Source organism: Pistacia vera, unplaced genomic scaffold, assembly GCF_008641045.1.
Source record: "Pistacia vera cultivar Batoury unplaced genomic scaffold, PisVer_v2 Contig621, whole genome shotgun sequence".
In the NCBI taxonomy this organism is placed as follows: domain Eukaryota; kingdom Viridiplantae; phylum Streptophyta; class Magnoliopsida; order Sapindales; family Anacardiaceae; genus Pistacia; species Pistacia vera.
The window spans coordinates 66,489-80,868 of NW_022196470.1; the positions used below are offsets into that span (position 1 = coordinate 66,489).

The window sequence follows — 14,380 nt, forward strand, 5'->3', positions numbered from 1 at the left end:
AAAGTTTATATGTGAAAAAGTGTTATTAAACCATTATTCGTGTGGGAGAAAGTTGTTTCCTCTATATTATATATATATATAAAGCTTTAGTTATATAGGGAACATATTGAAACAATATTTTTATAACAAAAATCAAGCTGTATGAATCTTTTTCTCTGATATCGATCCATTTTGATCGACATATTTGTATTTGTATATACGAAATTTACATATTATCATCATTCATAGATATATTTTATCCATGTAGACCTAACATTATTACTAATTCCCAGCAAAAATTTTCTCAAAAACTGCTTATTGTATTGAATGGTACATTTTTCTATTAAATGTCAACCGCATAACATTTTGTGTACAAGAACTCATAGAAATTAAGAAATGTTTTCCATTTCATTCCACATATTTATAAAAGTATTAAATTAATCAAAGTTTAACTAAGCCTTACCTTTCACCATCTAGGCCCTTGCTGGAGACATGTTATAACCCTGCTAAGACAGACGGGGCTTGATGGGACAAGCTCCATGGACATAGCTTAATGACACAACAACAAAAAAAAAATGACATTTTAAAGGAGAATTAGAAGAAATATTGCAGGCTTAAGTTAAATTATATAACCTAAAACCAGGTTATATAATTAATTAATTTTTCACAGGAAACAACCCTATTTAGAATACGCCAAGTTGCAAGTAATCCTACACAGAATTAGCTGGCTACATTGAAAGATGTCGAGTTTCTACCACCCAAACGCCATACAAGATCTAATTCAGATCAAGCTGCTTCCATCCCAAGCACAGAGATAACAATCAAGCCCCATATAAAAAGTTTTTTGTCTCGAGATTGTGGTCTCTTCAACAATGTGAGAGGTCCCATTTGTCTGATTCTGCAGATGAAGAAATGATAGAAATTCATACAATGTACTGTAGATTACAATAATCATGATGAGTTCTGTGTCAGTTATGGTCTCCCCACCCTCATGATATTTAGTATTTTCTCCTCTATTCTATGAACTTATTTTTATTATTTTCTTGGCTGCAACTGGATTCCGAGAAACTAGTAAGAAAATAAAGGGAACGTGGGAGTCAGAAGATGATCAATGAGAAATGGGAGTGTATAATATAAACAAGTTGTGGTCTAAAGCTTCTGCATCCTTTTGAGGGACATATCTGCATGGCTCAATACTGTTTCTTTTTTTATATATGCATTGCATCTTGTGTTCTTCTATTATGTATATTGCTATTTGTTTAAGAAGAAAAAAATTAAATTAATCTCTTGTATATAGATATGCTTCGGTTGTGTGCGTGCGAGCATGGGAATACACTTTTGGAGATCTACAAGGTAAATTGCCCACTATTTTATAACAATTAATTCGTGTAAGTGTAGCCAAAGTGGCATGTCTTCACAGTATAGTTCATTAGACGAGGAGTCATCCGCATATTATTTAAGTTATGCCATGTCGTCTATTATGTTGCATGTTCTGCCCTACACACTATTATCTGACAAACGACATATCTGGGTATAATAACTACAAACATTTTTCTACATATTCTAAAAATTTTCAGAAAGCACTTACATATTTGAAAGAAGTACAAATTTTTTAATCATATTAAATGATTTTTTACAGTACCAAACGCTCTACCAGTTATGAGGCAAGGAGTACATATATAAAGTACGTGTAATGGGGTGTATGGATGCTCCCCTGGATACAATCTTATGAATGTTAAATAAATTAGTAGTTTAAGCGTGTAAGTATCTCTATTGGATTTTAGCAAGTTTTTCTGACATATATGTGCTAGCTCTCACATGCAGGTTTATCAGGTTCGATCTTCTTCAGTTCAGTCGTCCATTAGTGCTTGACGCCTTAAAGGCTGAGTTTCTGCACTGACTACTGCTTGGTCTGAACATATCATAAAGTTGAGGAAATGGCTCAACTGATAACATTGGAGAGAAGTGGTTCTAGTCAATTCCACTCATGAAGAAGAAGACAAAGGAACTGTATCAATTGAATATGATAAACTATGAGGAGAGAAATTAATTGAATATCAAGAAACTTTTGAGTCACTGTTTTGCACAAGTAATCTTCATATATTGATTTTAACTCCATTATTATATCTCTATAGTAGAGTTTTCTTCTTGTAAATTACATGTAATTTGATTGATTTAACTAAACCCAAATAGAAAATATAGTAAAAGAATCAAAATAGACATGATTGATGAGTAATGTGAGTGAGTATCCTTATAAATGGTGGTGGTGCATTTAAAAATAATGAATTTTTCAATGAATTTTCCGGAATGAACGAAATAGAGACAACAGCGGAACAAAATAACAGCACAACAATCACGACAGTAAACAAAGAGAAATAACACACGCGTGATTTATCATGGTTCACCCAATATGGCTATATCTAGCCAAGTCAATATATTACAATACTTTCTCACCTCTCTCTTTTGCAATAGTGAATTACCCTATAATTTGCTATCACACTCATAACAGAAAAATATGTTTTATACTAGATTTAAAGTGACAAAACCTAATTTTATAAGGATTCATATTCCTAAGTCCAACCTAATAATTTTAAAGACTTAAAGAACCTACAGCGGTTCTACATAGAAAGGCTCAAACCGCCTACAGCCTGGGGGGTGCCCTCACAACCCCCACCCGCTCACCGAGGAGCAGGGCTCTCGCCTACTAACCAGTCAATGGGACTCCCAATATGTTTATGTAACCTATTAATCTGAAATAGTTGACACACCAACTTGGAAAAGAGGGTTTCAAAAGTTTGTTCCAATAGTGAAGCGCTGAAATTCAGCTAAGAATTTCATGTGGGCTGGACAGGTTTAATGCCGTCACTGATATAGGTTGAATTAACCTCTTCGGAATATTTGGGCCGATTGTAATTGGACTTCAATGGTAATAAATGGGCCTCTTTGTAGATGATTGAGTGGTGTTATCGAAGCCCCAACAATTCTCTTGGACCCCTTTAATTCTTTTCTATGATTTTAAGTACATTTTAATTACTTTTAGTCTTTTTCATAGCCAATTAATTATTAATGCCACCTCTCAAAGGCCTTTGACAGTTGAATGGATAAACATAAATATTCTAAGAATTACTTTAAATTTATTACGTCACGATCAAATCATCAAATCTAACTTATGCTTAACCGCGAAACTCAACCTCACGATAAATCCAGTACGTCGCACTCAGCTTGGCGCTTACACAAGGAGAAAAATCAACAAAAACATTATAATAAGAGTTAAAGGCTTCCAAAGAAAAAACGGAAGAACGGAGAGATGGGAATACGTTTGTGTAGTTTTGGGTGCATAGACCAGGCCAGTATCGCGTGGTCGAGAAATGGGGCCGGTTCGACAAGTTGGCTCAGCCGGGGCAACCTTTTCAATCCTTTCGCTGGTGAATGGCTCGCGGGGTGATGTCCACCAGGATCAGTTCCCTCGATGTCCGCATCGAAACCAAAACCAAGGTATTTGCATTCTTACTTTTGGGTTATTATTATTATTATTTTTTTGGTTGTTTGTTTCATTTATATTGATAAGGAAATGTGTGAGTGTTTGATTTGTTTGTTGAATTTGTATGATTGATTGATTAGAGGTGTGTTTGTTTTGGAGGGTTTATAATTGATATCATCCAATGACAAAAGAAGAGGATTCTAAGCTACAAATTTTGTGCTTTTTGAAGATTGTAGGTTTGTGGTGCCTTGAATTCGGACTTTGGGGAATTCTTGAATTTAAAAAATAAAAATAAAGTGATTTATAACGTGTGTTTTGATTCATAACGTATGTTAACTCATGTAGGTTAGTGTCTTATCATGAATGTCTAAAAAATTTGTTGATTGATTGGGCAATTGGTTTTATGATGTAGGAAAATATCCTGGAGTGGCATTTAGTTGCCGTTTCGTATATCTAGCTAAGATATGATGAAATAGAAAACTAAAACCTGAGGTGGGATGGGGATGGGTTCTGAAGCATTAGACGTTTTGAAATTATATGTTCTTAAGGTTGGTTGATGATATTTTGACATAAGATGGTTGCAAGAGGGTGTAATTTCTGGCTTTGGATTATAGGTCGAAAGTGAGATTTATGTTACATATGGCTTGGTGACAGGACAATTTCTTATTTATGGAAACTAGCTTATACGATGTTTCATACAATTATACTTTCACCTGAAGGACTTTATTTTGTCATTCATACAGGAGAAACATTAGTTTCTTGTCATAAAAATATGTAGGAAAAACCAAACTTTCTCCTGTCCAGTTAGTTTGTCATGTATGGACTATGAACCAAGAAAAGGTCATCCCAATAGTAAGTTTCTCCTTGTGATGGTTGTAGTTAAATTATCAATGTATATTTTGCATCACTCAAATATGACAAGATTGTTTGCAACGGAATATTTTGTGACATTTTGAATAAGACACTTAACAGATATGCTTGGCTTTGAGATGCTACTAGGAATTTTTCTTGTAAAAAGACTGGCCTGAATTTATCATTCAGTAGGAAATTGGTATTCTTATTTGTTTCTTATCTTTTTTTCTGCGTTGTCAGTATACTTGATTGAGAATATCTAGTGAGTTGAGATATTTTTTGCTCTATATGTATAAAAAATGGCCCTGTAAATTTCAGGACAATGTCTTTGTGCAACTGCTTTGCTCAATTCAATACCGATAGTCACACAAAATGCTGATGATGCATTTTATGAGTGCAAACCCCAAGAGCAGATCCAGGCTTTAGTATTTGATGGTACATTATATGTTCTCAAACTTTCATCTTTATATTGGTATATGCTTTTTGTTTCTCCTTCCTTCTTATGTCCTCCAATTATGCATTTCTTATGTGTTCGTGCTGTTTGTTCCGCGAATGACATTGATGAGCTCTTTGAACAGAAGGGTAAGTTGCTAATTGTTTTGGAAGAACTTGAGAAGGTAACTAGATTGTTGTTGTATTCTAATATTTTTAGTACCTCTTTGCTTAAAAGTGCATGTTATGTTATATTTTTTTCCTTGTGTTTCTCTATCTATTCTCTGTGATGATCTGGCATATTAGAAGATTTTTATGTACATGAGTAAAGATTGGGTTTGCAAGGAATAGATTTTTTTTTTTTTTTTTTTTTTCATTTATCAGAAAACTTTCTATTGCTTTTTCTGTCATTTTTTGCTTTGTGCGTCTTGCTCAACTTTAGATATTATTCATGTGCATATATCGCCTCTTTTTTTCTTTTAAAAAAAAAAAAAAGGAATAAAAGAGAAAAAAAGGTTTTTACATGGTAATTATAGTCTTTGGTTCTATGAAGTTTGAATTCAAGTTCTATGATCCTGCATAGAACAATATAAATTATTTCTTTAATTGTCAAATGTGAAATGTCTAAAGTGCTTTGCTTTTTTTTTTTTTTTTTTTTTTTTCTAATCATAGATTTGTAATCAAGGATAATAACATTTACTGTGACGCTCTTCTCTAGTTATTATTGGGCTTTTTCACTTGAATGTCCATTGTTGATTCTCTGATGGTTTGAATGAGGTGCATCTTTAATAGGTATTGGATCAACATAATTCCATCGCAGGAAACTTTTGTTTCCCATAGTTTTACCCCTTTGGCCCTTATATATTTTTTTTACCTTGTTGTCATTGGGTAACGTTTTTTATGTTCATTTCAAATCATGGATCAGGTGATGGGCATATGATATAGCATTGAACATATACTGATGGTTGACATTATACCTGATGCTGCTGTGCGCAAAGCAATGATGAGATCAATGCAGGTAGTGACCTTGGTCTATTCCCTTGCTGTTTGCTGTATCCAGATGTATTTTTATTTTTCAATTTCCAACATTAGTATAAAGTAATTTTTAGAGTAAAGAAATAATGCGACAATTGTTTTTGGCTGATAATTTAATGTCTGATATCAGTAGATGTAAGACAAGGGGATTAATGTACACTTATAAGCTAGATGTTATTCAGGCTTATATATGTTATTTAGTAACTGAACACTAATCAATCTCTCATTACAGCTCAAAGACTTAAGCTTGCTAGTGTATACAAAGGGAAGCTGAGAAGATTCTCCAAGTTAAAAGAGCAGAAGCGAAGCTGAAGCCAAGTACCTTGGTGGAGTAGGAGTGGCGAACAACGACAGGCATTACAGATGGTTTGAGAGAGAACATCTTGAACTTCTCTCACAAGTGGAAGGCCCTCAGCTAAGAGAAGTGATGGATCTCATCATGGTCACTCAGTATTTCGACACAATTAAGGACCTTGGAAACTCATCAAAGAACACCACTGTTTTTATACCCCATGGTCCTGGACATGTTAGGGATATCACAGAGCAGATACGCAATGGGATGATGGGAGTGCGGTGCTGAAATAAAAATCGAGTGATTTTGGCCCCTGAGCAGCTATTGTCCAACATTGCTGCCCTTGGTAAAGTTCTATCTTTTATTTAGAGAGGCTGGTAAAATAGATGGCGTTCAAACTAGTTAATACAGTTACATTACAATCATATAGTATAGTGCTAATGGCGTCCATATTACTGTATAGTCTCTGAGGTTGTGTACACAATTTTTCATGTTTTGGTTTGATCATCATTTGAATGGATAATTTCTGTTATTTTGTTTTCAAGGCTGTATAGCTCTGGAAACAATATTGCTATAATTTTTGAAAACCGATGATTAAATATGATATACCTACAAATAATCTTCTAGAGGAGGAATTGTGGTTGGCCACCAAGGTTGCATGGCCGTGTAGAAACTTGACCATAATAAAACTTTTCTTGCCAGCATGTGAAGTCCAGTAAGTACTTGCATGAGTAACGTTTTCTCCCACCCAGGTTAGCCTTAATGACATTTCCACCAAAATGTTTTAAAATACCCACATTCTCACACCAAAGTTAATATGTCCGTACTATCCAAAGCATTCTGAGGTAAACTTTTGCTTCACCACACTGTGACTCTAGTCTCCTCGCTATAAAACCATTTTCACCTTAACATTTTCTTTTTCATTGATTGTCGACACATTGCAAAGTTTAGGGTTTTTTGTTTTAACTATTTCTGGTTGATTCGGTAGCGAATATTCAATCTGTCACCACATTATATCCACTGGTCTCCACTTTACAACTCCTTTCTTACCTGGGCTGATAATTCGCAACGTTGGATGAGAAAGTGGAAAGTATTTTGGATATTAACAAATGAAACTTTGGGAGAAAGTGGTATTTTGAAATTTTGGGGGAGAAATGTCATTAAGGAAAACCTTGGTAGAAAAAGTCATGTACTATTACTTGCATGTTCGCGTTTTGTAGGTTGCTGGATACAAAGTTGGTGAGGGATACAGAAGTAGATATATTTACATCAAACGGGTGGAAAGCTACTATGTTAGATAATATTCTAACTACTTCCCTTTAGCACCTCTTTCACACCATCCTTGAATTTTCTGAAAGCAAATCCTGATGGTAACTCCCCTGTAGTCGAAAAATCACAGTAGCACACACAACCACACAGCTAAGAAATGCACCAAAGCAAATAGAGAATGGCAGATTGTGATTAATGGGAATGAGTATACAGAACACGAAGAAATAACAACCAGTCCCCGCCAAAAATATTGAAACATTCGATCTGGGCCTCCCAAGCAGCCTATGAAATATATTTGTTCCCGATATCCTGCCTCCCTCATTTTCCTTCTCTTTATAAACCCTTATTCAGCCTCTAACTATTGACAGCTAGGTGTCCCATCCATAACAACGTTCCCATGCACTGGTCCCTTCCCATAACAGACTTCCCAAGGCCTAACCTACCCTCCTTGCACACCTCATCATCCTTAAGCCCTACTCACATCCAACACACAGCACCCTCGCCTTTCCTTCCTTCCCTTGCCCTTGTACACATAAACTTGCGTATGGGAGGTCTAACAGCAGATTTTACGCGATTTTGAGCAGGTAATGCGGACACGTGAAGCTCTAGATGCAATGGCAGGCCTGACGTGCGCTTATCATTCGTGACGGGAGCAGGCCACATCATCTCGTCACCGCTCCCACGTCAACTCTGTTATTTCCCAGCATAACAGATAGTCACCCTAGTTTTAAGGTTTGAGATCGAACCTGTGGAAACTACCTTGTGCCGTGATAGGTTTTGGTCGTTCTCGACCTGAATGGAAGAAGCTCGGTGCAGATCCTTTGCTGAGCATCGACCTCGAGCCACCCTTGTCCAAACGACCTGATGACCATCATTCTAGCAACACCTGATTGTCGGACTTCCTTTCTATGCTGTGGAGATATTCACATGAACCTACACTCCGCACTGTCGGGGCACCTCTGCTCGCGGCCCTGTTAATGTGTCAGGTGTCATTTACATTCATGGTGTGCTTGACTCGACGTCGTATATGACAGACTTTTGACTGCAGCCACGCATTTGAAACGTCAGCCTTATTTGGCATTTAATGCGACGGGGCGCATTAAATGCGGGAGGAGAGAGAAGGCCTGTCGCTTCGAGTTCACGAGGGTGTTGCAACAGTCGTTCGTTGCCATAATAAGAACCGACTGAAGCCGCTAAAACCCTTTTGCTTCGAGTGATAAGTCCTTTGGCAATCGAGGTGATTCTTTCCGATCGGTACTTCTCAGACGTTCAAACAGGATTTGGTCCTTAGTTACTCACCCAGAAGGTAAAAATCCTTGTTTTTTTTTTTTTTTGTTGTTGGGTTGGAGCACGGCGTTGGGCTCCCCTGGTGTCCCACCAGAGGCGCGCCATTGTTGCCGACTTGAGCCTAGGTGGTGGCTCGGGTCACTGTGTAGGGTGTTAAGGATTTCGTCCATGCGTCACATGGGACAAAATACAAAGGTTAAAATGACGTGTCTGTCGTGTTGGCAGACTCTAAATGGAACCGTCGACATCACAGAACCCGAGGAAGTGAACCAGCTTGCGTCCCCCGGCGGGAAGTTCCGCGTACGCGCCCTCTGCAGTCTCTCGTGTCTCACCGAGATAAACTTTTAGGATTAAAAGACAAGTACTACCGTGCCGCAGAGGTGTTTCCCTCGCCTCACACCAGTGTCGTCGGACGACATCCCTGCCGGACGCTCTTTGCCCCTGCGATCTCCGCGAGATCTTCAAGTGGGAGGGATTGATTCCCTTCGCAATCCCTTTCATCAGGTCGGTCCCTGAATCACTTCGGAATCGCACCGATGCAGCTACAACCCAACTCGTATTTCTATCATGCCGTCGTCTGTGTACACGTGTGTGCTGCGCGAGAGCTGGCTTGGGCGAGGGCCCAACGGCGTGGAGGCTCGCGTCGCCTATTTGCTCACAAAGATGAGGGCAGCTGATATCGTATACTTGTTCCCTCTACCTACCATTGCCGATGGGAGACATAGCTACCCAGCAACGCGGGAGCCTACGAGACCAAATTCTTCTTTTTCTGCTATGACGGCTACTGCCACTTTCAGACGCCAAGTAGGTTCTTCTTCGTTAGGTATATTATCTGTTCGCATGCTTTATGATAACGACCTGTTTCTTCTTTTACAGTCAATAGAACGACCAGCCAAGACTTGCTCGACGACCATGACAGACTTGTATCTTTTGGAGTGCTGCCCGAGGAAAGCCGAGACGCGAGGAAGCTAGTGACTACTGCGAACCTGCGGAAGTACGGTTTTATCAATAACAACGCGTCTTTAGAACCCCTTGAAGAAGGTAAACTACATTAGTTCTCTTTCTGGTCGCCGAATAGTTTTGTTTACTAACGCACTTTCGTGCAGAAGTTATGCCTCCGAAGGAATCCGGTCAGTCTCGTCGAGCACCGTTCGTCTTCCCTCGATCGAGGAGTGAGAGGGCGGCCGAAGCTGCTCGTCCTATCCCGGCACAACCGGCGCGAACTGCCGCGCCCTCACGGCCCCAACCCGTGCAAGGAACGACCAGGGCGGAGCAGGTCGCTCAGGCACCACCGACTCGCCCAAAGCGGAAGGCTCCGGCTCAAAAGTCGAAGAAGAGGAAACAGGTTCAGGTCAATGAGTCTGAGACTGAATCCGAGGAGAAGCCCTTGAGGTCGCGATAGGACTCAAGGAGGCCGGGCAAAGAGCTTGTGGGCGAGGCGATCGCAAAGGACGCACCAGTGCTCGACTCACTAGGGAGCCTGCCCGAGTATCTGCAACCGATAGTCTATTCTCTGCTCAAGTGTGGACTATCGGAATCGTATGATGAGTTCGCTGACACGGGCGACGACCTGATGACCACGTTGTTCCAGCATCTAAGCAAGGTAAGCGAGCTGCTCTTGAAACTTCATCCTGGTTCATTTCTAATCACTTTCTTGCTCGCAGGCTTTGCTTGCGATGAGGATTTCTATGGAAAAGACCCGGCTGGGGGCTGCGAAGGAGTCCAGCGAGCAAGAGGAGATCGCGAAGCTTAAGAAAAGCCTGGAGTCCGCCGAAGCTGAAAGAACAGAGGCATTCGATGCGGCGAACAGGTACCTGGTCCAAAAGGATGCCGCTTTGCGAACTGTAGACTTCCAGAAGGCGGAGCTCGAGCGACGTGCGGAGGAAGTGAAGGAACTTCAAAGGACAACCGCCAGGCTCTCCAAGGAGGTCGAGGAGAAGGACCAGGAGATCCAGACGACCTCCATATGGGCTCAGAAGGCTGAACAGGAAAGGAAGGCCTCCGAACAGGAGAAGCGAGCTCTCGAGGCCGAACTCCAAGAGAGTCGGGAAAAGGTCGCTTCACTGACTGAAGAAATGCGGGTTCAGTTAGAGGAAACGGAGGAAAAAGCCGCCGACTGGGCGATCGGGGCTATTTACATGCTGCGACCAAAGAACCCGGATCTGGACGTGTCCGTCCTCCCACCAGGTTGGCAAGAGACCTTGCGGCTCTTGGCAGAGGAGGACGACGCAGCAGCGACGGCAGCCGCCATGGGGTCCGACCAGGCAGGGGGCTCGGGTTCTGCTTCGAAGGATCCCCCCGACCAACCGTAGTGTAATAGGCCTTGCCCCCATTGAAAGTGGGTCTAATTTTTACTTGTACATCAATGAAAATACATTTTGTTTTTAATTACAATTCGCTTTTTCATACATGCGTGCTTGTTCGCAATTTTAGTTCAATTACATAGGCAATGTTATTCATGAATTACAAGCGAACAGGATAAACTTGAACCATTAAGCACAATTTCTGTTATATCATTTTTTATTTTTATTTTTTTTTCAACGGAGGTGTCTGAGCCAACTTGCACGTATCTCAACTATTCTCCTGAATCGAGATGCTGAAACTGTCAGTAATAAGAGCTTTAAGGCCACTCTTATTATATCTGGTGGGACTCAAACCAAGCTTATGAAATATTTTTTTGCTCTTTTACTATCAAGCCACCTAGTGGTGGTTATGTTATTACCATTATTAATTATTTTCTTTTCTCATTTTCCCTATATAATAATTATCTTGAATATATTACTCAAAATCTTGAGTTTAACTCTCTTCAGTTGTTAATAGGGTGATCAGTGATACTGAGAGTTTACTTGATCGTTAATTTCATATTTCCGAAGGATTAGTCGAAGTGTTCACAAAACTAACTCAAACACCTAAGTCACAATATATATATATATATTAATAAAGCTTGAGAGAGGTTTAGGTCAACGCCGAAGAGATCACAATACACCATTGATAGCTAGTGTGTAGGTATCATTTTCGCGACCAGCAATCCGAATGATTTTCCAGCACATTAACTTGCGTCCGAGAAGGGTTATACATCGATGCAAGAATTGGTTATCACGCACAGCACCGCCTCACAGGTCCTATGTCAAGGTAGTCCTAATTTCCGATGGTGATCTTGGGATTTTACTTGGAAGAACCATTACCGTACTAATTTAACTAAATTAAAATAAATTATTTAAATATTTTAAAAGGACTGCTAATATTTCTTTTGGCCCACAAGAGATCTTAAGTAAGTTTCCAGATACCATCTTAATAATTGTTAAAGTTGTTTAATAGTTGTTCATATTAATTTAAGGGGCCTAGCATGATTTATATTTTATTAATAAATAATATTAATATAGTCAGGCTCCATATAATTTCCCAAATGTTAATCTCATAATTAGCTGTGATGTCCTACATGGAGTGACATACAATAGAGAAATTTAATTAAAATAAATTTATAAAAATCTCGACATGCATTATTATGCTGATATCTTAGAGACAAATCAAACCAGGCTCCATGGTAACTATCTGGCAGCTAAGCAACAAACTTATATTTTAATTTGAGATTTAATATTGAAATGGTGCTAAATCATAAGCAATTTGTACAATGTCCTCTAAGGTACGGGCTGTTTAGAAACTCTAAAAATTCATAATTAATTTAATTAATTGTATTGGAATCATACTTTATGGGTTCTCGGGAGTGTTTTTAGCCTCTCAAAATATATTATCATGGGTCGTCGGTAAATATATATATTTTTATTAGATTTTAATACTAATTTGATTCTATGGTCTCATAAAATTACTGAAATGATGCAGTTTCAGTTTAATATATTTTATTCTTTGGTTTTTTTCTTGGCATGTTTTTTTCATTCTGACAGTAGGCCCTTGTTTTGTATATATCCAAGTAGTGAAATTTTATCTTCAAATGAAGCTGACACGGTTTCCACTCAGCTTTCTCTTGCTGTGAGATGGATGCAATCAATAATCCCATATAATAGAGTTAACGACTTTTTCCACGTAAAAATTGACTTAATAACATTTTCCTACCTATCAATTTTTAAAATATATTTTATTATTTAAATTTATATTTAGTGACAAACAAAAAGAAAACTTGATCCAAGTGTTAGAGCTTTTGAGAGGTGTGGATGATTTTTTTTATGGTAAATGTTAGATTTTGGTGGTTAGGATTAATTAGAATTTGGTTTGAGAGGTGTGGTTACGTAAACTCTAATTGCTCATTGTCAGCGATCGACGCGTCGGCGGGAGTAGGGTTTAATGGGTTTTGGTATGTGATCGGAGAAGAGAACAGTGGTGGTGTGAGATCGCAAAGATGCCAAACTCGGAAACGTACATAACATAAATTTGGATAATAAAGAGATATTTTAAAAGTTTATATGTGAAAAGTGTTATTAAACCATTATTCGTGTGGGAGAAAGTTGTTTCCTCATATATATATATATATATAAAGCTAGTTATTAGGAACATATTGAAACAATATTTTTATAACAAAAATCACTGTATGAATCTTTTTCTCTGATATCGGATCCATTTTGATCGACATTTTTGTATTTGTATATACGAAATTTACATATTATCATCATTCATAAGATATATTTTACCATGTAGACCTAACATTATTACTAATTTCCAGCAAAATTTTCTCAAAAACTGCTTATGGTAATTGAATGGTACTTTTTCTATAATGTCAACGATAACAGTTTTGTGTACAAGAACTCATAGAAATTAAGAAATGTTTTCCATTTCATTCCACATATTTATAAAAGTATAAATTAATCAAAGTTTAACTAAGCCTTACCTTTCACCATCTAGGCCCTTGCTGGAGACATGTTATACCCTGCTAAGACAGACGGGGCTTGATGGGACAAGCTCCATGGACATAGCTTAATGACAACAACACAAAAAAAAAAATGACATTTTAAAGGAGAATTAGAAGAAATATTGCAGGCTTAAGTTAAATTATATAAACTAAAACCAGGTTATATAATTAATTAATTTTTCACAGGAAACAACCCTATTTAGAATACGCCAAGTTGCAAGTAATCCTACACAGAATTAGCTGGCTACATTGAAAGATGTCGAGTTTCTACCACCCAAACGCCATACAGAGATCTAATTCAGATCAAGCTGCTTCCATCCCAAGCACAGAGATAACAAATCAAGCCCCATATAAAAAGTTTTTTGTCTCGAGATTGTGGTCTCTTCAACAATGTGAGAGGTCCCATTTGTCTGATTCTGCAGTGAAAAATGATAGAAATTCATACAATGTACTGTAGATTACAATAATCATGATGAGTTCTGGTCAGTTATGGTCTCCCACCCTCATGATATTTAGTATTTTCTCCTCTATCTCTATCATGAACTTATTTTTATTATTTTCTTGGCTGCAACTGGATTCCGAGAAACTAGTAAGAAAATAAGGGAACGTGGGAGTCAGAAGATGATCAATGAGAAATGGGGAGTGTATATATAAACAAGTTGTGGTCTAAAGCTTCTGCATCCTTTTGAGGGACATATCTGCATGGCTCAATACTGTTTCTTTTTTTATATATGCATTGCATCTTGTGTTCTTCTATTATGTATTTGCTATTTGTTTAAGAAAGAAAAGAAATTAAATTAATCTCTTGTATATAGATATGCTTCGGTTGTGTGTGCGTGCGAGCATGGGAATACACTTTGGAGATCTACAAGTGTAAATTCCCCACTATTTT

The 14,380-nt window shown here is 38.2% G+C and overlaps 1 pseudogene; it reads left to right on the plus strand.

The window, feature by feature from the left end:
* Window positions 1-3,286: 3,286 nt before the first annotated feature.
* Window positions 3,287-6,359, plus strand: LOC116110962 (annotated as a pseudogene).
* The last annotated feature ends 8,021 nt before the right edge of the window (window positions 6,360-14,380 follow it).